The sequence below is a fragment of the Protopterus annectens genome, chromosome 2.part0 (assembly GCF_019279795.1).
Source record: "Protopterus annectens isolate FY-2018-M chromosome 2.part0, PAN1.0, whole genome shotgun sequence".
Lineage (NCBI taxonomy): Eukaryota > Metazoa > Chordata > Ceratodontiformes > Protopteridae > Protopterus > Protopterus annectens.
In genome coordinates, this window is record NC_056728.1 from 1121812917 (window position 1) to 1121839744 (window position 26828).

Here is a 26828-nt window from a genome sequence, read left to right on the forward strand (position 1 = left end):
CAGAGTGGACCTACTCACACAGGACAAGGGATCAAATGTCAACCCTGCAACTGACCCTGTGGGTAATAGGATTTTAATTCTTTTCAGACACCTTTTCTTTGAAGACGTGCTACAAGTTCTGCAGGAGGCCAGAAATCCCAATACTAGGAAGTCTTTTGTTTCCAAATGGGAAAGGTTTTCCATCTGGTGTCTTTCTAAGGACCTGCAACCACCACTGCTGGTGGATGTTCCAGTGGGTACTGTCTTACCTGTGTGAATTATTGAATAGTGGATTGTCATACCCTTCAGTAAAAGCTCATCTTTCTGCATTCTCAGCATATCTGTCTATGACTCCTCCCTTGGCCTCAAGGCTGGAAGTTAAACTTTTTCTGAAAGGCTTCCTACATATTAGACCACAAAGGAAACCAGTTCCTCCTTGGGATTAAAATTTTGTTCTAGAAAAATGTACCCTGGCTCCTTTTGAACCAGCAAGTAATTCTCTGCAGCATTGCACCTGGAAAACTGGCCTTCACCTCGGCTAGCAGGGTATCAGAACTTTAGGTACTGATGGCTTCATCCCCTTTACTGTTTTCCACAAGGACATGATTTCCTTATGCACTAACACTTCTTTTATGCCCAAGGAGGTAAATGAGTTGTCATTCAATCAACCCATTCATCTTTCCACCTTTTTCCCATCTCCAGTCCTCTAGTAAGAAGATTCTACACACCTTGTATGTGCATAGACAACTCGGATTTTATTTGGACAAAACCAAGCCTGTTAGGAAATAAAAACTATTTCCTATCACCCTAGGGTCCTGGGCAGGTCTGTTTCCAAGCAGACTATTTCCACTTTGATTTCCAAAACTATTTCCTTTTATGTGTCCCATGGGAAAACTCTTGCTTCCCCAGTTAGGGCACATTCCACCAGAGCTGTGTTCTCTTCAGGTGCTTTTTTCAAAGGGCTAGACATATGCTCTATATTAGAAGCAGCTACCTGGTCCTCTGTACACACTCACAAAACAGTACAAGTTGGATGGCATTTCTAGGTCTAGAGATGGTTTTGCAAGAGCTATTCTGCATGGATTTGTAGAGCGTGCTACTGCCCCCTCCGCCCAGTTCTTCTTATGCATGAGCTTTGGTATTCCCCTCTCATGTTGAATACTGCAACATATGAGCAGAAGGACAGAGTAGGTGTGTAAAATGTTATCATAACCATAGATGTCCTTCTTTTCTATGTGTTGCAGTACCCCCCCCCCCCGCTTTCCCACTGATGCTTGCCTTTATGCTGGTTGTGTGTTACCTTTTTTCAGGCTGGTGCTCTTCCTGAGGCATTCACATCTGAGGATTGGTACATGCAGATATCTGCTTTATACTTGATGTCATTATATGACCGATGTAGGGCCAGTTCTGTGTGCGACATCACACGTACCCTACCATAGTGTTATTTGTATACTGGCCAGACACATGAGTCAGCCGGCAGTGGACTCCCTCATGTGTTGAATACTGCAACGTGTAGAAGAGAAGGACATTTATGGTTATGGTAAGATTTTACACAACTATTCTTTCAGGTTCCTTCCTTTACTCATAATCCCTGTGTATAGAACGAGCTATCCCAGATCTCATTTGCTGCCACAAGCATAGGACGGATCTATGGATGCTCCGGTGCTTTTTGTGTCAGAGATAAGTGAATTTGATTATCAGTTCTCTTGTTGTTTATACTACTTATTATTTAATACATTGTCCTTGTTTCTGGTCTTTTCCTTCCCTTTTTTCTCCATCTCTCTACCTTTGCATGGGATGTGAAAAAAAATTCACTTTTCTCTGGAAAGGCAGAAAACCTTTGTTTTTTAAAAAGTGTGTAGCTTGTTCTTACAAGCTACCAATCTCCAGTTCACACAAGTGCATGTATTGTTTAGGCCCTTCACACCTGGACATCAGCTACTCCATTTGTGAAGCCTTTGGCCAATGGGCACAGGAGATAACCACCCTTCTGTGTCTGGGAAATCAGCTGCTGCTTCTCCATCTTCAACCAAGAATCCAGCTGGCAGACCTCAAGAAAAAAAATACAAAGGACAGAGATAGATATAGATAAGGACAAGATTAAACCTAAAAACCTCAAGAAAGAGGTCCCAGGATCAGACATTTTCTTTGGCTCCGGCTCCTAAAACATTAAAATCCATGGAGCCAGTGCTTTTGTCTGATACAATAGTTTTAGCTCCCACCCTTTACCTATGTTTTCTCTGGAGCCAATTTCACCTAGGCTCTATTCTCCAGTACTGCAAGACAACATGTATCATTTATTTATTTATTTTTAACATTTGTTGACAGGGATAGCTCGACTGGATACATGTCCATTTTTAGTGGAGGCCCAGATAGAAAAGCTCCAAACTTACAAACAGATAAAGACAGGCAAGTTACAGTATATGTACAAGCATATTGTATCAACGTGCAAGTTAGTCTCACATTTCAAGCCTATGAAGAATGCAGTTTATAATCAGAAATATATACATATATTAAAACCACAAAATGAAAGAGACCTGAATTCCACCACAAAAAAAAAAAAAAAAAAAACAGGAACCAATATACCTCCAAAGCAAAAAATGTTTATTTGCACACAAAAATCAAATCTCTTAGTGCCTCGGTTGAAAAATAGCCTTTACAGAGTAAATTCCACTCTTAGATGAACTTCTTTTATACAAAAACAGTACAAGCAATCATTCAATTGATAAAACAATTATTCAGTAATATAATCAATTGTACATAAAAAAATTTATCTTAAAAAATATACACTTTATATAAAACTTTTCCAGTTACACTCCTTGTTCATACCCTTTGGTTGGAGTGTGTCATATTTTAATATAAAATTGATTTTCTTTCTTTCTCAAAAAGTACTTAACACTATCTTCACTCAAAAATTGTGTTTTAATTTGCTCTAAAACTGTCACTTGTAAATCTTTCACATCTCCTTGGTGCACCTTATTAAAATGTTCTGCTATTGGGCTAACTACTTTGTTATTTTTGACATCCCTTATGTGTTCACTTGAGAGCATAGATGATACCAACACTTTTGCATGTAAAAATGCCTTATACCTGAAATGTTTTTCCATTGATTGTATTGAAAGTTTCCACTACATATCTGTAAATGGTACAGCTTCCACGGGATTTGGTACCTATGATTCCCATTTCTTTTATTCTGTTTTCCAAGGGTTTCTTAAAGGTCCTGTGCACCAAAAAAAGTTGAGGTTGCATCCCCTCTGGTAAGAAACTCTTAATGTAACATCCCTAAGGGGAACAACCTCTCTTCTCACTATGTTCCAATGATCTTTAAGTAATTTTTCCTGTTTAACTGAAAATAGAGTATATTTTGAAACATAAAAAGATTTTTTTCTGAAGCAGAATAATTGCTTTCTTGTTATTACCTCTTATGGAACATACACCATTGCTCTTATTTTATAATAACTATCCCTAACTAAATTTACTCTATATCCCCTGTTCAGAAACATAGTTGCTTCCAATTCACACACTTGTGTATCACTACATAATCTACTAATTCTTAAAATTCACCATAGGGAATAGATTCCAGGGTATGTACAGAGTGACAACTCGAAGCATATAATTAGGTTGTTCAAACTGGTTTTTGTTACCACTCTTCAAACTTTCTAAAGAAATGTCCAGATAATTAACCATTATACCTTCTTGTAAACCATCATATCTCACAAAAAAATCTGTTTTCGTTTAAAAATTTGATAAACGACTGTACCTAATTTCATCCACCTTTGCAGATAAAAATAAGATGGATCTATAAATCTAAAATACTTTACATATTTCTTATAGAAAACACTTGTATATGTGTGTACTTTCTACTAAGCCCATAAAGAGATGGCATACACGGGAGCGAAGGCTACCCCCATAGCTGTTCCTTGCATTTGTTTATATAGGCTGCTATCAAATTCAAAAATGTTGTTGGTCAGACAAAAATAAATCAATTCTTTTAACATATTGTGTTCTAGGACTATCACCTAGAAAATAATCTATTGTGAATTTATGTTGAATATTTGTATAGAGGCTAACTACATCTAACACTTGGAAGTACATGTCCTTTTCCCACATTAAATCAAAAGAATCTTTAACGTATGAGGGTAGCTTCATTACTTCCTTTAACAGAAAATGATGTAAAAAGCATCGTAAGTTATGAGTGAAATAACCACTCTGTGATACAATAGGACATCCCGGCAGATTCTTAACGTCCTTGAGTATCTTAGGGACACACACAAATTTTGCCATAGCACTGTTCTTACTAGAAAACTTATTCGTAACATCTGTAATTGTGAAATAAATTCAAGCATATCCCTTTATGTAGTAAGCTCTCATGCTCTTTCTTGGCCTGTTCATGCATCACCATATCCACACTACTATAGACTTTCTCATTTTTGAGATGTTCCATACACATTTTAAAATAATCATGGGACTCCATCACTACTAATTTCCCTCCTTTATCTGAGGGTTTAAATACTAACCGATCATTAATTGTTTCAATGTGTCCCCATTCACTTTTAGTCATATTAAATGCTTTGGTATTTTTTTTAAATTCATTCACTTCTTTTTCAAGAACAAAATTAAGTGCATGATAGAACTGCTGTATACTTTCTTTCTTAAAATGTGGAATAAATGTACTTTTGCTAGAAACCTGCTTGGTATCTAACATGCAGTAAGCATTGATTTCCTTGTCCGAATCACAAGAGTAAAAGCTATCATCACTAGTTGACATTGTACCATCAAATAACTGCTTTTGCTCTACATTGTTGATGTTAAAATAGTCATATGCATTTTGCGTACTAGTCTAAATAAATCTCCTTTTAACTCATACAATCTAGGTAAAACAGAGGGGATACATTTTAAACCCCTAGTCAAAACTAGTAAAAAAAAAGAATATCCAGACAAATTAACAACATATATATTTTCAGCAAAAACATTTTGTAATATCTTGTTAATATGTCCATTTACTTCTCTGTGTGGGAACCATATCCTTGTTCCTTATTGGTGTCCTGTCCATGCCAAGAGCATTTTTTGCTAACATTCTTGGCCTTGCAGAGTCCTGAAATGTTTTTTTGAAAGTATTCTCTGTTATGAGGTTTAGGTTAGTACTGGAAACTGCTCGTTCTCAAAGTCCCCTTCTTCCGTGGAAGACACCGCACTCTCTCCTAAGAAAAAACTGTTAGAATGTGGAGGCTGCCCTTCCTGATCTTTTTGGAACCTTACCTGCTGACGTCTCGGTTGTTCGGACGTTAGAACAAACACCTGTTTTTGGTCATAATCCATATCACGTCCTTTTCATATGAAGACAACTGTTCATTCAAGTTTAGCAGAAAGGATTCCAAAGCAGAATTGGAACTCTAACAATATCAGCACATATCTTTTTAGTCTCTTCCTTCAGTTTGTCTTTTGAGAGTATCCCTCTCTACTAATATAGCCACCCACTCACAGCTGCAATGATGTGCAGCCGCTATCCACCTGTTATGAAATACTCGTTCTTGCTGTTCTGACAGGTTGAAGGGAGTAGATGGACTCTTACTTGCCCGGAGTCCCCGAGGTGTTATTTTGAACTCCTGATATCTCTTCATACTTTGTAAATTATAATAAACTGCAGTCTCTTTAAATATCAACTTCTCAATTTGTGTACACAGTTCCTGAACAGCTGGTAAAGAAGATAATTCTGTTTTCTTACCCATTGTGGCAAACAGGTTAGATGATAAATGTAACCTATTCTCTTCCCATTTATTCAACACACTAGATATATTGCCCAAGGTACTATGTTGCAGGGCTCGCTTTATCTGATTCCATAATATTTCCAGTCCTTACATATATGTTTCTGAAACCTATATGTGCAGCTTATATATAGTGTATCTGTATATAAGCTGCACATATATACAGAGTATCTACACACGTTACAGTTTCTATTTCAAACTTTTTAGTGTAGGAGGTTAATCGCTGTGAATAAAAATTGCAGGAATATGGTAGTAGATGAGGCTAAAGTCAGGGTTAGAGCAAGAACATAACCAGTGAGTTTTAAAATACTGTGTTAGATTTTTTTTTTGAAGTGGCTAAGTGAGAAGTTCAGAGTAAGGTCAGGTGGGAGCGAATTCCAGGTTTTGCCTACTGAATTTGCAAAGATTCTCCAGATAGGTTATCTAAGATTGAACCAAAAGTTTTGTAGTGGAATGAAGTGGCCTGGCATTTTTGTAGGGATAGATAATGTTTTTGAGGGAAGGTGTTTTTTTCTGGATGGTTAATAACCTTGAATGCTACAATGAGTTGATTATATTGAATTAGCCTGGGGAGTTCTAGCCAACCTAAGAGGTTTAATTTTTGACAGTGGTGTGTCCTGCATGGAGTTCCTGTGGCAAACCTGGCAATTTGATTGGAGCAGCTAGAGAGTTTGCTGAGTTCAGTTTTATTCAGGTTAGTGAGTATTAGCAAGGCATAGAGTAGAGTTGAAAACAGATGGATACGGGCAATCGCAGTCTTAGCTAGAATGTTGAGGAAAGGTTTATTTTTGTATAGGGAGCCAAGTTTTTTTATTAATGGTTTTAATAGTTTGGTTAACTTGCATGTCATATTTAAGGTTGTTGTCAATTATAACACCCAGGAGTTTGGTATACATATCTGGTAGGATTATGGTCCCATTGTTAGATGTTATAGTAAACGAAGGTTGAGAGGATTTGCAAGTAGGGGAGAAGAGCAATAGCTTTGTTTTGTTGGGGTTTAGTATCAGCTGTTGATTGGAGAGCCAAGTCTCCACTGTGTTAAAGGTTTTCTGGGTTACAGTAAGGAGATCTGTAGGGGTAGAGGCTGAGCAAATCAGGGTGGAGTCATTGGCATATTGTATACAGGTTCCATCTGGGATTACAGTGTGAAGGTCATTGATAAAGGAGGAGAAAAGAGGGGGACCTAATATGGAGCCTTGAGAGACACCAAGGTTAACTGGGAGAAGGGTGGAGAGTTTTTGTCCTGCCATAGTACAGCCTGCTGTCTTCCACTAAGATAAGATTGAAACCATTGTATAGCATGGTTGTTTAGGGATAATTTGTTTAGGGTAAGTAAGAGTAACTGATGGTTAACCATGTTGAAGGCCTTGGAAATATCGAGAAACAGTGCAGAAAATAGTTTGTTGTTGTTACAGTTGGAATTTATGATAGAAAAGGAGAGGAGGGCTAAGTTGGTACTGTGATGTGGTCTAAATCCATGCTGGGAGTTGGCCAGGAGAGTATGTTGAATGACGAAGTGTAAGAGTTGTTTATGGATACACTTTTTCATATTTTTAGCTAGAGGGGAAAGGTAGCTATCGGTCTATAGTTTGACAGCTCAATGGAGCTGCCTCCTTTGTGGAGTGGAATGACGTGATATTTTCCAGATAGTGGGGATAGAGGCTTTGGTTATGGTTCTATTTATCAAAATAGAGACAGGGTATGCTATGACATCGGCAGTTTTTTGCAGTTAGTCTACGGGGAGGAGGTCAGCTGAAAGGGTGGTTGGTTTGAGTTTTTTTTTAATTAGGACTCTAATGAGTGTGGTAGGAACTTTTTGGAAGCTAAAGGAGAGATTGTCACTGGGTTTAAGGGTTTCAGCATTAGGACAAGTGGGTTTAAGTTTGCTAGCAAGGGCCTGGATGGTTTCTGTGAAGAAACTGTTGAAGGAATTGGCAATGGACTCTGGCATTTTTTGGGTTGAGGCTGAGGAGGATGGAGTTGGGGATTGCCCTGAGTGGAGGAGTTTAATACCTGCCCAGAACCTCTGAGGTTTGTTATGGTGTTTCTGCTGTAGTTGGCAGAAGTATTTTTTTTTGTCTAGTAATATGGATTTTTTTGTAGCATTCCTATATTGTCAAAATTTCAGTTGATCTTGTGGGACTTTAGAGGAGCACCAGGTATTCCAGGCATTGTTTCTAGGATGATCTTTAGTTTGATATCTTTAGTGAGCCAGGGGACAACTTTTATTTTAATTCTAATAGAGCGTGCAGGTGCATGGTTGTCAAGGATGGCCAGGAATGTGTTGTCAGTGTGTTACTGCCTCATCTAGTGGTAGTTTTTTTAGAATTGACCAATTGCATAATTTTAGTTCTTCTAAGAATTTATTAAGGTTTAAGTTTTTGTTGTTTCTTATTGTTTTATAGGCACGTAGATGTAGACATTCAACTTTATGCCTAATAATATACATTAAGGAATGATCACTTAGATATTCAGGGAGAGTGCCTGATTTGTAAATGTGGTAGGGGCTGTTAATTAGTATCCAGTGTAGGATACTTTCTTTATTGTTAGGCTTGCTGATCCTAATAGGGGAGGATATAGTTTCTGTAAACCCATGTAGGTTTACTTGGGTGGTTGGGGTCACTGCAGTGCAGCTGTTCCAATCTATATTGAGGTCCCCTAGAACAATGGTTTCTTAGAAGTAGACATTAGATAGCCAGTGGAGGATGTCTTCAAGCGTCTGAGTTTTTACCTGGGGGAGTATAGAACCATACTATGTTTGTACATTTTTTATTTATTTGTAATTTGGAAATCATAATTTCTGCTTTGTTAAAAATAGGTGGTTGAAGGTTGTCTAGAGTAGCATTTAGGGTGGTTTTATAGAGAACAGCAACCCCTCCCCCTTTCCTGGTAGTACGATCTAGCTCGAGTATATTATACCCTGGAGGCAGAATTTCATTATTTGGCATAGTTTGTTTTAACCATGTTTCGGTGAGGCAAAGTACATCGGGGAGTAGGTTGCTAGGAGGGCATGGAGGTTATGGACCTTATTGTTGCTGTTTCTAATGTTTAAGTGGCAGGTCAGTAGTGAGTTGAGGGTCTGTTTAGGCTTTGTGTTGTGTTTGGGCTGTTAACATTAGAGTTGGTGTTGTCTGGGGATGGTGGGCCAGGGTTGGGATGGATATCCCTATGAATAGTAAGGGTGTGGGGAAAACTAGCTATGAGCTTTAGAAATTTATTTATCAGTTTTTGGTAGTATTTAGTTTTAGTATTAACACATCTGGGTATAACAAGGTGGGCATTAGTAGGGGTGTAGGAGTTGGCGTCGATGGACATGGAAGAGTAGACAGAATAGTTTGAGAGGATTGGGGTGGTGGCAAGGCATTTGGGATAATTGAATCCTATATGGTATTGGTTTTCATAGATGGTGAGAGAATAAAGGGTGACTAGCAAAGGCAGGATGTAGAGTAGAGGTGGTATTTTTGAAGAATTAGTGAGTATCAGAGACAATGGGGGGATTATACTCCTGGTAGATGGGCAATCTAGGTGTAATAGTAGGTGAGGAGATAGCGGTAGGGGTGGGATTATGAAAGAAATCCTGTTAATGGTTGGTGGAAGAGGGGAGGGGTGTGGCTGAGGGGTTATAAATTTAGAGGTATTGGGGTGGTTAGGAATAGGGGGCAGGAAGTGGCATGGAGCGAGCACAGAGCAGGGCCTAGCCACACCAGATGAGCCTTCAGAGCCTGTGATTAAAGTCAGTGGCTTTTTCTTGCTTTATATTCTTATAATGAAAGAAAAGGTGAGACTCCGCTGGATGTTCCACTGCTTTATTAAAATGCACAGAAAGTTGTATCCCAAAACTGGTAAGAAACTCCAACAAAATAAATATCCACTGACGAGCGCTTTCGAGTTAAAACCCTTCATCAGATCACATACTAAAAACAATTCCTGATATTTAAAATACATGTCAACCAATGAAAGTTAGTAAAAAGCCCGCCTTTTCTGCAAGGCTGGTTTTAAAGGTACACAGTCATTTAAGCCCGGAGTTCTGTGGGCCATCAATTCCAAAATCCATTTGGACTCCATAGATTCAGTTAATAGTTTAACATCACCCCCCCCATTGTTCATGACAACATTAACCACTGCTTTGAATTTAAAATTGTGTGGGGTGGGTCTCAATATGCTTATATAAAGCATTATGTGCATCTTTATTCCTAATTGAAGACATATGTTGCAATATTCTTACCTTAAACATATTGTTGGTTTTGCCAACATAAAAACATATGCATTCAGTGCACTCCACTATGTAAACTAAATTACTTGTCCTACAGGTGGCTTTTGCTTTGAAATTAAAGACATGTCCACTGACTGGATGTGTAAAGGTGTAATCTTTATTTATAAATTGGCATGCTTTACAATATCCACATGGGACACTGCCAATTTTTTCTTTTAGGATACAAGTTTGGGTTACTGTTTTCTCTTTACAAAGGATATCTTTTAGATTCTTGTTTCTCCTATAACCAAATTGTGGATAAGCCCCCACTATATTTCTTAACTTGTTATCTCCCCTCAAAATATTCCAGTTTCTGTTGACAATATCCCTGATGTCTCCTATATTACTACTATATGTAAACAATACCCTTGGTTCATTAAGTTTGTGTGTGGTATTAGTGGTTCTTATTTCCCTTTATTACATTTAAGCCATGGCTTAAATCTATTATCTCTTTTGTGTGATTGGTATCAACCACTCTATTAACCAGTTCTCCTCTATAGCCCCTTTCTAAAAGTTGTTCTTCAAATTAACCATTTCACATTCAAACATCTTATCATCCAGATTCAATCTGGAAATTCTGCCAATCTGGCCCTGAACAATATTTGAAAACATATATCGGGGGTGCATGCTATCGAAACAAAGCATAGTATTTTTCCAGCACTCCTTCCTATATAGGCTTGATGAAAAGCCAGCTTCATTTTGTGATATACATACATCTAAAAAATCAATATTTGTGGTTGAACATTTCTTAGTAAACTTCAGGAATGTAGTAGTGAAGTGTAGATAGTCTAAAAAACCATCCAAAGATGTAACATCATCCTTCCACAAAAAGAAAATATCGTCCAAAAAACGTGTATATAAATGTATATGTTGCATCCATTCTGGTTCATTAAAAATCATAGCCTTTTCCCAATACCAAAGGACCATATTGGCATAAGTATTGGCACAGGGAGTGCCCATGGCCACCCCCTGTGCCTGTCTATATGTATGTTGTACTCCTACAAACACATTATTTTCTAGAACCAGGGTTAGTAAAGTACTGATTAATATTATTTTCTCCTCGTCAACATTCTGATCTGAATTAGTGGGTATCAGAGACAATGGGGGGATTATACTCCTGGTAGATGGGCAATCTAGGTGTAATAGTAGGTGAGGAGATAGTGGTAGGGGTGGGATTATGAAAGAAATCGTGTTAATGGTTGGTGGAGGAGGGGAGGGGTGTGGCTGAGGGGTTATAAATTTAGAGGTATTGGGGTGGTTGGGAATAGGGGGCAGGAAGTGGCATGGAGCGAGCACAGAGCAGGGCCTAGCCACACCAGAGGAGCCTTCAGAGCCTGTGATTAAAGTCAGTGGCTTTTTCTTGCTTTATATTCTTATCTATGTTCTGTTTTTAAACACAAAAAGCAACTTTAACAGTACAATTTAGTGGAACTTTCTTAGGATTTGCTGTCTTATTTAAGGGCTGGGAAGGTTAGGGCTGTTGACCCAGTATGGCTGATTTAAACAGTTTAAGCAGAAATGTTTTAGAAAAAAAATAGTAACCTTAATTAGGTTCGTTATTTAGGGAAGACCAATGTGGTTGTCCATTTTTAAGTATGCCCAACTGGATGCATTCCTTCTGATTATGCGAGCCTTTCAGGGTGGGAGCCGTGAGAAGAAAAGTTACCTAATAATAGATATTTTGTGTTAGCTCATCACCAGAAATAGAACTATAGCAAACAATGATTGAACAGTGTTTCATGCCTTAAATAACACAGTGACTAGGAGAAAAAGCATGATCCTTACATTAATAATACATTGCACTGACCTAGACAACAATCCTTAGGTTAATAGTACATTGCACTGCCCTAAAAACAGTTTCAAGTATATGGTAGCTAAATAGAACAAGTAAGCAAGCTATAGCATGTATAGGGAGAAGAAATGCTAACCAGGGTCACGCTATTCCGCATACAATGTTTTGCATCTTTAATATGAAAAATAAAGTTGTATGGTAGTAGCATTTGGAAGTAGGCTGTTTGTACAGAGTCTAGGATTTAAAAAAAATTAGACTAATATTGCAACAAAGTTTCACTGATCCACAAGCAATTGCGTCAGTTTAGCAGCAACAAGAAAGCACAGAAATCAGTTGCCCAATATATTCATTACCATCACCATCACCAATCACCATTCATTACCAATCCAGGCAGGGCCAGCCTTAGCTGAAACGGCGCCCTAGATGAAGTACCGCTCTGGTGCCCCTTAAGCTCCACCCACACCATACTCAAGGAGAACACCCCTATTTGAATCACGGCCACAGATGGGTCACTCCCACAAAAGCCACTCCAGTTCTTTCAATGTTTAAATGCATGAAAAATCAGTCATACTACAAGGATTTAATTTATTTTGTAAAACTTGTGTGAATTTCGTGTTGTTATTCTATATTAAGTTCTTTATGTAAAATTGGGAATACTAACTTGATTATGATCTCTGTCTAAATGTCTCCAAGTGTTTTTAATTTAGTTGAGGTAAATATGATTCACTGAAATTAATCTTATTCAAATATATTTATAGAAATCAAATCTGCTATCAGTTGTCTGGATGCCTTTCAGTGTGTGCACAATTGTACTGTTGGCAGAAGGGACACTGGCATAATTACCTGTAATTCATAGACATTCTAATGAGATCACTGCATGCAGCCTCATCGTCTCTCTAAATCACATTATGCCATGTTGTACCATTGGGCACTGATACATTGCTGGTGATTGTTTTTTTTTTTTTAATCCCAGCCATTGTCTTTTAATTTCAGCATATTATATATTTTCAGCAGCGAAGTAAGGATTAAATAATAATAAAAACTAACACTGATCTGATACACCAAAAATTCACACTAAAGAAACTCAAACTCAAAAATGTATCATTAGAAAACAAGTAAAACTGCATTGCCCATCACAAAACAGCAAAAAATGAGCAAGAGTTAAATATAGCATTTTTGACAAAATCTGAAGGTCAAATCATCACAAACACTCCTTCAAAAAGCTGCACTAGCAATGCTTATGTTGCTAGCAAATATGATTTAACATTCTATTAATCTGCAGTAAAAAATCAAATACATCACAAAATCAAAGCAGAATCTGTTCCGTCGCACATTACATGACTACTGCTGTTAGGCTTTAATAAAATTAAATTCCTTTGTTTCAGCCATTTCATGCCAAATCTGACTGCAGGAATACATAGTAAATGCAACAAAACAACAAATAGCTGCAGCCATTACAGTAAGATTCAAGTTCAACAAAAACACTCAGTTGTGCAAACATTTTTAACCTTTTCATTAGTTCAAACATATCATCAACCCACTTTACCATCTTAAGAAAGTGCACCGCTACAAATCAGGAACAAAGCCAGAAATAAATCAAGGACACTTGTAATATATTAGCACTGTTAGCCAAAGACAGTGATAGAATATAAGTTAATAGCATTGTTTTGTAAGGCCACGTTAATGTACCCTGGCTGGTAGCATGCTACCTACGTTTTCTGGCTAGGGAGGTATGCTGCCCTTCCTCCAATAGGCAGATGAAGGAGCAGGAAATCTTTAAGTCAGAGACCCTCCATCACAAAAAAAAAAAAAAAAAATGTGGATTCCCATGAAACCACCAGATGATAAGGGTATGTGCTAATACTGCGCACCTCATTCACATCCTAAACTGGGGCTCCAGACTACCGGTTGGGGGTAAAAGAAGGAAGCGCATCTTTTCTTGATTAGACAACTTGTTCTTCCAGATCAAAATGCTTTTGATTACTGCGGGAATAATTTCCCCCTAAAGACAAAGTTGTCAAGAGTTTTGAGGTGATCGCTATACAGACTGGCTGGCTACTATCCCAAAATCCTGAAAATATAAAAAAGGGGAGGGAACGCACTACACAGGATATAACATACCAATATACTGACAACTCCAGATGTACGCTACTTGGTATTTAAATCTGGTAATGCCTCTCATGCTGTCTGCCTTAGATAAAATGCTATTCTCAACTATTTGTTACAGCTTTCAAATGTCAAATATAATGATTCTAAAGTAGCTTAACGTTTGTAGAGAAGGCTGAAAAGGCATACTTATATCAGCTCACATCTGATTTCACATTTCATCACATCCCTTTGAACATCCATCCATTTATTTTCTGATTTCACACTAAAACAATCAATGCATATTTCCCCAGAACATGACTTGTCCTACAGAGACAATATACAGAAAGTTACATGCTTCCTAAACCATAAAATTATAACGACAAAAAACACTGCTACCACTGAAGTTGTAATATATAAAAGTATAGATAGAATGCATTTCATTAATCTGTTTTATCTCTGTCTTCTTTAACTTGCAACTTGTTTGCATCACTTTTGAAATCACTGATTTTACCAGGGAGAAAGAAGCATGTCATTTACTGGTCTTGAGATCAGCGGTTGTACAGATTCTAGGGGCATAGACGTTATTAAGCATCCAATAAAATCATGTTCATGCAGCAAGCCCTTCTATTTTATGACTTTCTGCTGCCGGTCTGGAAGGCTGATGCCATCTTTGCTAGGCGAAAATGATGCTGTTGTACAGCGATCAACCTGTTGGCTGATGGAATGAGGGGGACATTTCTCCCAAAATCAAAACTCTGCTGTACTTTATTCCTATAAGTAATGAACACAATAAATAGTTTAAGATATAGTTTGTAGTTCTAAGGTGACAATCACCCTCCCACCGAACAGCCCGTCCTGCAGCACCCCCCTACCTCCAACCATTCCAGTGTTCCATTACTTGGCTGTTTCTCACCAGTTGCCATAAACACTGTTCAAACCTATCAGTGTGCATATTGCAGGTATTGAAATAAAATAGCACAAAACATATAGCAATTTGTTAAACACAGCCCCCCAATGAAAACAGACTTACATGAGCAGTAAACTTCTCTGTCCTTGAAACTTGCATTCATTGAAACAGCATGAAACCCACATTCATAGAAAATGCATCAGGCCACTGGAGGATTAAGTTTACCATTGGACTATTTTTAAAACAGGCTCCTTGCACACATTTTTTTAGGGCCTTACATACATGTATTTGTTCTTTGATTCACTTTCATGATTATATTCCTTGTATAATACATCACCACTTGTTAGAATGTGTTTTAAATTTGTAGTTTTAAACATTCTTTTAATAAACAATGAAACAAGATATATAAACGAATAATGACAAAACAACCTATTTCATAAAATTTCAACATAAAAGTGCACTCTGAGTTCTGTCATTACAATCCACCAAAATCACTCAATATGCACAATCTCTGCAGAAGTAAAATCATCTGAATAATTCCACATTAAAAAACCTATAACTAATGAAGAGGTTGCTACTGGCAAACAACTTTACAGCTCAATGTTTCATCTACAAATTCAGTGCCTGCTGCCCTTAAAGAATCAATTGCCTACATTACATTGAAGAAAACAATTGGTAAACCGGTAATATTGCAACAGGAAATGACTGAGAAACTGACAACACTTCATAGTTACTAGGCATCTTATACAAAGGAGGACACCCTTAAAATGTACCAAATAATTGGCAACTAGGGGCATGACATACCATGCATCCATACCTCTCAACCTCTTGGCACAAGAAATCTGAGCAACATGCTGCATACAATCAGGGCAATGCATGAGTAAACAATCAACCTCTTTCTTAGTTCAAAAACTTCCTAATAAACTTTTTTATGCCAAAATACAGAACTCTAAATCATCACCCACTCCACTGACTACAGGAGTACCACAAGGCGCAGGAGTTTCTCCACATCTATTTTCTTTATTGACTAACTCCCTGGAGAACTCCCCCCATATTTCTATCATCCTACATGCAGCCATTATAGTAATTTACAGGTCCTACCACCACAATTGTGTAATAAGGCGCCATCTCCAAGAAGACCTAATGCAATTCTTTCTCTCAGCACACCAGAAACACTAATCAATGTAATTTAGGGCAAGACACAAACTCAACAATGTATATGGGAATGGCAGATAACCAACAACCTAATACCATAGAAATGGCACAACACTTTGGATACCTTGTAATTTCTATAGAGCAGCATCTTAGCTTTCTGCACCAAAAACAAAATCAACTTCCATCTGTTTTTGAGATGAGATATCTCACTCCACTTTCTCTTCCCTGAAGGAAGGAATGATATTGGGAAGGGAGTATTTCCTTAACAACCTTTATATTGACTCCTTTCTTGTAGTGACAGCTTCAAAGAGAAATCTTTCATGCCAACAGTATTTGCAGATTCATTAGAATGGCTACCAAGCCAGAATGCCAGTGCAATGTGCTCACTAAAGCACACTGGCTACCAATCTTTCACAGAATAAAAGTCATATTAAGCACCTTCAAACTAATTTCCCTGAATTCTCACACTTCTATCTTAAATCCCTCATTCCCAATGTAGCAAGCATGCATCCACCAAGAACCAAACTGCACTGCACAGACCACAGCTTCTCCATACTAACTTAAATTCCATATACACACACAGACTTTCTCATGCATACAGAAGTGAATAATTTAAAATTACACACACACACTTACCTTCTTTCTTAACCGAATGGCCAAACAAGCACACACGGACTTGATCCGTGTCAACAAAATTGCTAGTTTACATTTCGCATGCCTGCAAAATGTATTTACTTCCACGTTGGCATGTGCATGCATGATTCTCCTTAATGGAGAAGACGCTAATACCACGATGCTGTAAAAGTGGGGGGGGGGGGGCGCTCACCACCCCCTTTGCTCTGTGGTTCCTGTGCCCTCGAGCAGGCACTGAGAAGAAAGAATGGACTAACTAAATTAATTAAAATAAAAAAATAAAATAACAATTTGCGTCCTTTATAAGGCCTGCCTTTATGGCGCCCTAGGCGGTTTCCTAGTTTGCCTATGCCTAAGGCCAGCTGCGAATCCAGGAGTCCATCTTCATACTGATCACTGCTGCTGTAGCCTTAGATATATGGATTATATCCTGCTGTAGCCTTAGATATATGGATTATGTCCTGCCAAAGCTTCAGCATGTCCACACTGTCAGGCAGCTCAAGCTGAGCCGACTAAAAGACAAGTTTGTATGCAAAGCCCTTCAGAGCTTTACTGCCACTGAAGAGTTTGTTCCTCTGAAGCATTTAAGGGTCAGTGGTTGGCTTGTGTAAGGAATCTCACTCTTGGGTGAGAAATCTTTTGCACAAACTGAGATTCCAGTAAAACATTCAAAAATCTTTCTTGACTCCCTCACACAGGGTTGTGTTCATGGGATGTCAACTAGACACCTCAGTTCAAAGAGCTTTTCTTCCATAAGAAAAAAATATATATCTTTATGTAGGTGTATTTCTAAGGTCATCCAGACTACAGTTACTGCGATGGAATACCTCAGGATTTTAGATCTTGTGGCATTTATGATTGTCATTGTACTCCTGGCAAGACTCCATATGAGAAAGATACAGTGGTATTCGAAATCTCTTTGGTCCCAGTATCAACACCTTTTATATTTTCAGATCTTAGTGCTGGGGTTTGTCAGAATAGAAATCTTTTGATGGAGACAGCAGATATCCTTAAATTCAAGTCTCCCCTTCTCCCTCCCAGTTCCAAAGCAGTCACCGCAGATGCTTCAGACTTTGAGCAGCAGTTTCTGGAGGGATAAATGTGCAAGGGAGGTGGACCACCAAGGACAGACACAAGCAGATAAATATCAAGGAGAGGCTTGCCTTGATCAAGGCAGTCTGTCCTCTCAGCCATTTGTAGTCCCCGGGACCTGTTCAAGTGATTACAGACAATACCACAGTAATTTGTTACATCAACAAACAAGGGGGAACCAGATTGTACCCCCTTTGAAGACTAGCCATATTAACTTGGGATGTAGCTTTACAGCAGTCTCACTCGATAGGCATTGTACATTCTGTCAGAGCAAAACTGCATGGCAGACAAGCTGGGCAAGACCAAAGAAGGCCCTCACGAATGGAAGTTAGATCAGAGGGTCTTACAAGATTTGCTCTATCTGTGGGTATTTCCTCAAGTAGGCTTCTTCACCTCCTCTTTAAATGATCAACTGGCAAAATTCTGCTCTAGAACTCCACGTAAAAAGGCCTGGAAGACAGATGCCATTTCTTTGGACAGGAATGGTCCTGTATGCCTTTCTACTCTTTCCACTACTAATAGCCAAGTTACTTCTGAAGATTCAGAAGGAATCCCCCAAGATCATTGTGGTGATTCCCTTCTAGCCCAAGTGACCATGGTTCCTCCATTCTTTTGGAAATTGCCAGGGGAAATTACCATAAGCTTCCTCACAGACTGGATCTACTCACACCAGACCAGGGATGATTGATACACCCTGACATCAGTCATCTTCAGTTGACTGCCTGGATGATGGAGTCCTAATGGAGGCAAAAAAGCCTGCTACCATAAAATCATATATTAGCAAATAGAAAAGGTTTTGTAGTTGATACCAACAACATAACCAGCATCCTTTCAGGGCTAGTTGTTCTCAGTTTTACAATTTTGGTGTAAGTTACTACCCTATTCCCTTTCTTATTCCTTTAACCACATTCACTTATTGCCCATTTCAGCATGTCTGCCCATGGATCCTCCTCTTTCAATACAGTCCCATGTCAAAATGTTCTTGAAAGGGGGTATTCCATAGGAGGCAGCCTAGAACCCCCCTGGCTACTCCTTGGGATCTTAAAATTTTTGTTAGAGATGTTTACACTTGCTCCATTTGAGCCAGCTAATTTGGCAGACTTGAGGTTCTTAACATGGAAATCAATTTTCCTGATTGTTCTAAGTTGAAAGCTGTTATGGTAAGTCAACCTTATCTCATTTTCCACAGGGACATGTTTCTTTGAGAACTAATCCTTCTTTTTTTGCTTAAAATTGTATCCATGTTCACTTTGTCAGACTATCCATCTCCCCGTTTTCTTTTCTGAACCTAAAAATGAGGGAGAAAGGATACTCTATACCTTTGATATAGAGGTCCCCTGGACAAGGATCACATCATTTCAACAACAAGCTGTAACTGTTTTATCTCATCAGAAGCCACCAGCAAAAATAATTAGTTTCCTGTGTTCCATGGCAGCTTCCATCACACTAGTTCCCTTAGCCAGATACTATGTACAGGTTCTTCAGTGGACTCTGGTGATTCAGTGGTCATCAGAAAACAGCCCATGTTTTAAGTGTCCCCAACAAAGAATTGTAGGACTGTTAAAACAGTTGTGGCTGGAATCTCCCCATGTATCTATAGGATTTCCTTTCATTCTATCCTCTCCCCAAGCCGCCATGACCATGGACTATGTCATTATGGTAAGAAAATAACTTTTTATCTCCTATGATGGGACATAGGTCAACCCATAGCAATACAGATTATTTCAAGATGTCTGTCTCTCTTGCTACTGCTTTTTGTTCCTACCATGGCAAATCTATTCCAGACAGAATCAAAGTACATTCTATCTAGAGCCTTATCTTCATAGATGGCATACAAGAAAGGTTTGGACTCTGGAAGCATTCTAGAGACAGCTAATTGGTCCTCTGTACATAATTTAACAAAATATTGCAAACTGAAATCTTTTCCAGGTTCAGGACAGCTTTTGCTCAGATAATACTGTAGGGGCACCTGGATCCTAATCCTTCCTCCTGTCAGGATGAATATGCTGTAATAATCTACCCCAATAGCTTTAGACTACTGCTGTAGTGAAAATGATGAACATAGTACAGTTGTGTAAGTTGCATTTAAAATAAGAGTAGATGTTCAAATTTCTCACTGTTGCAGTAGCCATACCCTCCCTCCATCCACCTCTTCTGTATATAGTGTTTGACATTAAAGGTATGTATTTCAAACACTTTTGGATTTTAGGATGAGTAGGCTGTCTCCTTTTTTTTGGGGGGGGGGGGGGCAATAAAGTCCTTAAGAAATTGATGGCCAGGCTGCTGTTTTCTCCCTGTGGATCTTGAGAGACAGCAGCCTGGGAGAATGCGTTCAGGTGAACCAGAACCTTCTGAAGACTTGACTTATTTCCTGGGCAGAATACAACTCAAATTGGTTTAGGCTACTGCAACACTGAGGAGTTTGAACAGCTAGCATTATGGAAAGTGCAATGTACGCAACTGTACTTTTGGAATAAAGCTGCAGTTTGGATTGTATGTGTCTTCTATTAGTAAAATATGACACACATTTAGGTTTTTTTGGATAGGCATGTTATGTAGTTTGCATTGTAATTGTTTATAGTTATTTTAATCATGTTTCTTATTGATTTGTATACCAACTTGGCATTATATAGCCAGTCTTTTTGACCGTTATTAGCTGGTTGTTGCAAGCTGCTTGTTACATTTTTATACAGTATATATATATATATATACTTTTTATGTTTACTTCTTAATTCTGTTTTAAACATATCTAATTGCATACGTTTAAGGAAGTGACATCATTATGAGTCACTGTATAAGGTTTTAAATTCAGCGAGCTTGTGCTCTTTAAGTGCTGATGAAGCTTCTGTATTTACCGAAGCGAAAACGCTGTCTTATTTAATAAAATTGCGTTCCAGTTTTTGAGCTTACTCGGTCTCTTTGGAGCATCTTTTTTGGATTTACAAGTTTGTTTGGTCTTTTTTATTGGTTTATGTTAGTTAATTCAGAACCATTGCATTACTATCTGAGAGACAGTAACCAACTTCACTGAGTAGAATTGATTGCTTCACTACATCAAATGCCAGTTTTAAATCAGTGAAGACCTTGTGAGCATGGTGCATATTTGAGGCCATGGATCCAACTGGTAGAACTGCCTCATTAAGTGTTAGCTTCCATTGTGTGACCTAGTTCTAAATGTGGCAAAAGACTTGTAAGGCATTCATTTGAGGTTATGTTTGGTGTACTCAAATGATCAGTATGGATTTTCAAAGGGTAAATGCCTCTTTTATTTTTGAAGACTGTGTAGGGGATAGAGGCAGAAGAAATCAACACCAATTTACAAAATACTAGTGCTTGCTTACATAAAGTACTAGTGATAAATCTATTAATTTATTTTACTGACAAATTAGCTGAACTGTTAGGGCCCTTTTTCAGTCATGACTTTGCAAAAAAGAAGTTCATGTATGATAAAAACACAGAATGCAGAATATAAGGGTACATTGCACACAACTATAATCCTGTGAAATAGCTCATACACAAATACAAAGAAACTGTAGTAGCAGGGATGGCATCTTGACCCGTGGTCCAATCTGGATAGCTGATCAGTAGTTTGGAGAAGTGTTTTAGTTAGGTGACTGAACCTGAATAATTTCACAGAGACACTTTTTCATTGCCCTGTAACCTGATAATGTTGATAAAGTGATGGCTGGATTATAAACAATATACGTGGATAAATGCCCCTGGTGCCTTACTATGACAGAGCAGAAGGTGTGCTAACTTGGTTGAGCTACAGTTTTGAGTAAGTCACAAAAAACAGAAAACTTGAACTTTAGTAAACTTGTCTGGAGTAAGATTTAAAAGTGCATAAAATGTTTACACCAATTTATAGCTGGAACAGATTAGAGTAAGTCAATAAAAAAATAGTCACATTTGAAAGATACAGCCATGTAACTCATTGACTCACATCACTGTCATAAGCAAGTGAATGCAGAAATAAACCTAATTTAGTGTCTCTAGGGTACATCCTATTATGAAGATAAAAAAGTGCTTTGTTCATAGGTTGGTACTAGGCTATCAGCCCTATGGCCTATACAAGCCTAGCCGTAACAATTCCCAGGCTATTTCTTACTGCACTATTTACTTCCCTGAAACCCTGTCTAGCAGGGCGACTGACATGATCCCTGGGGTGAATTTCCTTTCTCCTATCCAATCGTCAAGGTTCCTTTTGAAGAGGGCCAAAGAGGCACTCTGCTTGACATGTATGGGCAGTCTATGCCAGAGTCTGGGGAGTCTCTGGGTCAAGAATCTATCCCTCCAGCATGTTTTGTTTATTGTGATGACAAGGTTTAGATCCCTGGAGCGTGTGGCTCTGAGGGATTGGGATTTCTTTAAGTGTAGCATGTCCAACAGCTCTGGGTTTGACATGGCTTTGTATGTTAAGCAGAGATCACCTCTGAGTAGACGATATGCGACAGAGTATAGCTGGAGTTTTTTAAGGTGGTCAGTGTAGGGCATCTGCTTTAAGCCTATGATTATTTTAGTGAGGTATTTCTGCGGCCTTTCCAGTTGTTGCAGATGTCTTGAGAGGTACATACCAAATGGGGCATTGTAGTCTATAATGGGTCTAATGAGGGATGAGTACAGTGGGACAATGACCTCCTTTTTTCTGGATGAAAAGCCCGTAGTGATGAGGTGTGCCACATAGAAGGATTTCCTGACTTTTGTGGTGATGTGGTTATCGAAGGTCAGACCACTGTCCACCTGTGTCCCTAGATCTTTTATCACATTTTCGGTGTTTAGTGTACTGCCACCTATGTGGTAATTCATGGTTACATACTTTTTCCTAAAGGGGATAACTATACATTTCTTGGCATTGAGCTTGAGCCCATGGCTCTGGCACCAAGCATCTGTTTCTGTAAGGCCCTTTTGTAGAGTATCCATATCATTTGTGGATTCAGTAATGGCTCCCAGTTTGGAGTCATCTGTGAACTTTGTTAGCCAGAGTCCCTTTGTGTTGGCCTGTACTTCAGAGAAGTAGATGGCAAACAAGAGCAGTCCCAGGACTGAACCCTGAAGTACTCCACTTGTCACTTGTCTGGAGCTGGATTTGGAGTCGGCTACTTTTACAGTGTGGGTTCTGTCAGTAAGCCAGTTGGCAACCCATCGAGTGATGTAGGGATTAATGCCCAGCTTAGTAAGTCTATCTATGATTCCAGAGTGGGAGATGGTGTCAAAGGCCTTGCCAAGGTCCAGATAGGCTGTGTGGACCGCCTTACCCTCGTCCATGGCTCTAGAGACTGATTTGAAGAAGTCAATCAGGTTCAGGAGACAAGATCGGCCCTTCACGTACCCAAACTGGGTGGGATCCAGTGTTTGAAGGTTGCCAATGTCTTTGTTGATAAGTTCTATGATGATACGTTCCATGGCCTTGCAGATCAGGCTCGTCAAACTGATGGGGCGGTAGTTCCTGGGATCCAAGGTGGATACCCCCTTGTGGAGTGGGATAACTGTAGCTGTGTGCCACTCGGTGGGCACGATGCCTGAAATGAGGCTATGATCAAACATGACAATTAGGTGAGGTGCCAGTTCATTTTGTAGTCCATGTAGTATACAGCCCGGGATGTCATCTGGTCCCATGGATGCTGTATTCTTAGCTTTGGAGAGTGCTTTTTTGCCTGTGTGGCCATTATTACCGGAATATGGCAATCTTCCGGTATTGAGATGGGCCATTTAGGGGGTGAGAGGGGGGTGAAGTTGGCACTGAATTGATCTGCCAGGATATTGGCAACATACTTGGGATCAGTATATTTAATGCCATTCTGTTGTAGCTCAGAGCAGATCTGCGCATTGCCATTTAGATTCTTGACATAGTTATAGAATGCCTTGTGGTTGTCTTTGGAATCTTTGGCAATTTTATTTTCATTGTGGGGTAAAGATGGACTGAAAAATCAAACTCCTATCAGTATGGCAGTCCCCACTGGCGAAAGAAAGAAATGGACCATCCACACTAATCCTTTGGGATAGGGTGGAGTGGCAAGTCCTATCCTCACCTATCATCATACATTTGATTTCTTTTTTGACTTAAGTCTATCCACAGCAGTCTTTTTTAGACAATGCTTCTATGTGAAGTTCTGTCTCACCTTCATTCTCACTGATGGGTTCAGAGACGATCCTCGCCTCTGACTCGGCCAAATGCTAAAGTTTGAGGTCTTCAACCAGTTTGTGGCCTGCTCCCTACCCCATGATGCACTGGTGCTTCCCTCAAATCTCATTTGCTGCTGCAACACATCAGGCATTTCACCAGCTCTAGTCAGTGAATATAAGTATTTTTCTCAAGTTTAATACTTTTTTCTAAATATTTCATCCTTTATATACTAGTTAGAGGTTAGTTTAACCGAGTTAGTTAGTTTAGTGAATAACATACTTTCCTCTCTTTCTATTTATGGCAGTTTTTTTTTTATTAGGCCTAGTTTAACTCCCTTTTCCCATTTATTCAAGTTGATAGTTATAGCCTTTTATATACAAATATATGTGTGTGTGTGGTGTGTTTCTTGTTAGTAGTATAAGAAAGCTTAGATATAGTTTTTTGTAAGGCTGATTTTTTTTTGTTTAGGGCTACTTCTTTACAATACAGCCTTTTAAATTAGAAGGCTTTAAGGACTGGTTATAGTGTGATTGTTTGTTGTAGGATTGTTAATATGTTTCAGGAGAAATCTAAGTCTGGTTTCAAAAACTGCTCTAAGTGTGGGCAAAAGATGTCCATCACTGATAGACCCTTGGATTGTATATATTGTTTGGGGGAGGTTCACCTCCAAGAAAATTGCTCCATATGCCACTCATTTAGTACTAGGGTGCTTCATGAGAGAAAAAGTAAACTGATAGTGAGAGGACTGGTCAAGTCTTCTTTTCAGGGCCCATTAGATAAGGGTAAAACCCAAGACAAGCATTCTAAATCTTCCAAGTCTTCTGGATCTGAGCCGAAGACAAGCTCGACGACTCCAAAAAAATTGGACAGCCCATCTACCTTGGCACCACATGTTTTGGAGCCGACAGTTGTGCTTGTTGGTAGGAGCCGGTCCCCGGTATCTCCTACCTTTAAGTCTACTATTTTACAGTCAGTGGCTTCTTCCATAGCCTCTTCTTGGTCCTCAAGGCTCTCTGATAAGGATGTGGATTGGGTGGGGCAGATGCTGCTGCAGACACTGGCACTAGCTAAGATTTTATCGGGGCCGACCTTTGGGGCTTCGGGCCCGACTAAGACCCAGTCCATTACTTCTGTTCCTCCTCTGACCCGACTCGAAGTTTTGGAGCCAGAGTGTTTGGAGATGATGATTGTGGATCCACAGGAGCTGAAACCTGCTCCAGGCCTTTTGGTTCCAACTACTCTGACTTCCTCGGTGCCGATCGCGGAGTCTAGGAGCCAACAGTCACTGGTCGGGTTTGGGGAGGATAGTCAAACCGACTTCTTGGTTCCAACTCTACCTCTCGGGGCTTCCACACAGTTGAGCTTGTCTCCTACCTCAGGCTCAGATCCCTCTGCTTTGGTGCTGGGAGATCACCTGCTTCTTCGGATCCAGGTGTTTCCTCTCACTGGAGCTGGGGAGCTTTTGATGCCATGAGGAGAGTGTTGTCCCCTCGAGCTCCCACATCATCAGAACCGGCAACCTCCTCCCCCAAAGTGCCTCTGTCTACCTCTTCTTCATTGGTTGTTCAAAAGTGTAGAGACCCAGAGCCTCAGGTCACCCCATTGTGTGAACCCTTCCCTTCTGAGACCTCACCAGAAGCTCCGACTGAGGAGGTTCCCAGGAAGAGACTTTGCAAGAGGAAGCATCTGCACTCTCCACAGGAATCTGTCACATCAGATACTGACTTGGATGAGTCAGAATGGTCCCCATGGTCTTCCTCTGATGATATTTTGTTTGGAGATATCTTGGAAATTCTCAAACAGAGGGGTGGCTGGAAGGCCATTAACCCTACGGATGATGAGTCAGTTCTCCTAAAGGCTTTTGTGTCTCAACCCTCCACTTCTTGGGTGTCTCCTCCTTCTGATGAGCTGATGGAACTCATCTCTCAAAAAGTATGGAAGTCCCCGGATACCATGGAACCTCTCCCTTGGAGGCCTAACAAATTTATGACTCCCCCCTCCCCCCCCGAGACCTCTACTTCTGTTCATACTCCTAACAGAGATTCTAGGATTATGGACAAATATGGTAAGCGTATGTTTAGTTCAGCGGCCTTTGCTCTTTGATCCCTGAACTCTCTCATGCATTTTACTAGACTGCACAGAGATCTCCTTAAAGAGCTGGGAGATACTCTACAGGGTGCAGTAGCTGCAGGAGTTTCAGATGAAGTAACTTCCAAGCTTGCTACCCTAAATTCCCTTGTAAACTCTTCCATGCATCTGATTTTGTATGAAGCTGATGGAATGAGCAGGGCAGCGGGTACAGGAATTGCTCTTAGGAGACATTCCTGGATGCACTTATGTTCCTTTGCGGAGCCCCTTAAGTCATCCTTTGTGAACACCCCTTTCGATGGCTCCTCCCTGTTTAGACCCAAAGTGAAGAAAACACTTACCAGGAGTGAGCTGGATGGAAAGACTCTGTCTGCTGTTGGAGTCCATTTTTCCACCCCTACCAGACTTTACCCCAAAGGTCTGTAGGTAGGGAAGAATTGGTTCTGTAAAACTGAAGGAGCTTTAAAGGACACTCGTGGTGAACCCCCCCCCCCAGAGGCAGAGGAGGAGGTAATAATGGAAGACGCCACCCACATGGCAGAGGGGGTCTGAGAATCAGGGCGACAGAGATCAGTTCTTTGGAAAGCCACATCACCGCTCCTGAAAGGAGGTCCGCCTGTCCATCTCTGGAGGCAGTTGGGGGATGTTTATCTCTGTACCCAGATGCCTGGCAGAACATAATAAAAGATCACTGGGTACAAAGCATAATATCCAGAGGATACTCCATTCCCTTTGCCACCCCACCACCCCGTGTAAGAAAAATCCCGGACATTCCACCCAATCACAAGGAACAAGCAACCATAGAGATTCAAAGGTTGCTAGAAAAAAGAGTCGTCCAACCAGTCCTGGCAGGCCAGAGAGGATCCGGAACTTACTCAAAGTTATTTTTAGTTCCAAAGAAAATGGGGGACTGGAGACCCATTTTGGACCTCAGCAGACTAAAATCTGTCAAA